Source organism: Carcharodon carcharias, chromosome 2 (genome assembly GCF_017639515.1).
Source record: "Carcharodon carcharias isolate sCarCar2 chromosome 2, sCarCar2.pri, whole genome shotgun sequence".
NCBI classification, from domain to species: Eukaryota; Metazoa; Chordata; class Chondrichthyes; order Lamniformes; family Lamnidae; genus Carcharodon; species Carcharodon carcharias.
The window spans coordinates 236049686-236051930 of NC_054468.1; positions in this window are offsets into that span (position 1 = coordinate 236049686).

The window sequence follows — 2245 nt, forward strand, 5'->3', positions numbered from 1 at the left end:
CACCTGGACACTGTAGATGCCCCTACATCTGGACACTGTAGATGCCTTTACACCTAGATGCTGTAGGTGCCCCATCACTTGGACTCTGTTGTTGCCCCCACACCTGGACATTGTAGATGCCCCTATATCTGGACGCTGCAGGTGACCCTAGACCTGGATGCTGTAGATGTCCCTACACCTGGACATTGTAGATGCCCCTACATCTGGATGCTGTATGTGCCTCTACACCTGGACACTGTAGATGACCCCACACCTGGATGCTGTAGATGCCCCTACACCTAGAGGCTGTAGATGCCCCTACATCTGGACACTATAGGTGCCTCTACACCTGGACACTGTAGATTCCTTTACACCTGGATGCTGTAGATGCCCTGTCATCTGGACATTGTAGATGCCCACGCACCTGGACATTGTAGATGCCACGCACCTGGACGCTGTAGGTGCCTCTACACCTGGACGCTGTAGGTGACTCTACACCTGGACACTGTAGATGCCCCGTCGCCTGGACATTGTAGATGCCCCTACACCTGGATGCTGTAGATGCCCTGTCATCTGGACATTGTAGATGCCCACGCACCTGGCCATTGTAGATGCCTCTACACCTGGACGCTGTAGGTGCCTCTACACCTGGACGCTGTAGATGCCCCATCACCTGGACATTGTAGATGCCCCTACACCTGGACCCTGTAGGTACCTCTACACCTGGATTCTGTAGATGCCCCTACACCTGGACCCTGTAGGTGCCTCTACACCTGGATTCTGTACATGCCTCTACACCTGGACACTGTAGATGCCCTGTCACCTGGACACTGTAGATGCCCCTACACCTGGACATTGTAGATGCCCCTACACCTGGACATTGTAGATGCCCCTACACTTTGACGCTGTGGATGCCCCTACACCTGGACATTGTAGATGCCCTTACACCTGGATATTGTAGATGCCCCCACACCTGGACATTGTAGAAGCCCCTACACCTGGACATTGTAGATGCCCCTACACGTGGATGTTGTAGATGCCCCTTGACCTGGATGCTGTAGATGTCCCTACACCTGGACATTGTAGATGCCCCTACATCTGGACACTGTAGTTGCCTCTACACCTGGACACTGTAGATGCCCCTACACCTGGACACTATAGATGCCTTTACACCTGGATGCTGTAGATGCGCCAACACCTGGACACTGTCGTTGCCCCCACACCTGGACATTGTAGATGCCCCTACATCTGGATGCTGCAGGTGCCTCTACACCTGGACAGTGTAGATGCCCCTACACGTGGACATTGTAGAAGCTCCTACACCTGGACATTGTAGATGCCCCTAAACCTGGACACTGTAGAAGCCCCATCGCCTGGACAATGTAGATGCCCCTACATGTGGACATTGTAGAAGCCCCTACACCTGGACACTGTAGATGCCCCTACATCTGGACACTGTAGATGCCTTTACACCTAGATGCTGTAGGTGCCCCATCACTCGGACTCTGTTGTTGCCCCCACACCTGGACATTGTAGATGCCCCTAAATCTGGACGCTGCAGGTGCCTCTACACCTGGACACTGTTGATGCCCCATGACCTGGACATTGTAGATGCCCCTACACCTGGACGCTGTAGGTGCCTCTACACCTGGATTCTGTACATGCCTCTACACCTGGACACTGTAGATGCCCTGTCACCTGGACACTGTAGATGCCCCTACACGTGGACATTGTAGATGCCCCCACACCTGCACACTGTAGATGCCCCATCAGCTGCACATTGTAGATGCCTCTACACCTGGACACTGTAGATGCCCCATCGCCTGGACATTGTAGATGTCCTTACACCTGGACATTGTAGATGCCCCTACACCTGGACGCTGTAGATGCCCCTACACCTGGATGCTGTAGATGTCCCTACACCTGGACATTGTAGATGCCTTTACACCTGGATGCTGTAGATGCCCCTTCACCTGGACACTGTAGATGCCCCCACACCTGGACATTGTAGATGCCCCTACATCTGGACACTGCAGGTGACCCTAGACCTGGATGCTGTAGATATCCCTACACCCGGACATTATAGATGCCCCTACATCTGGATGCTGTAGGTGCCTCTACACCAGGACACTGTAGATGCCCCTACACCTGGACGCTGTAGATGCCTCTACACCTGGACACTGTTGATGCCCCATCACCTGGACATTGTAGATGCCCCAACACGTGGACACTGTAGATGCCTTTACACCTGGATGCTATAGATGCC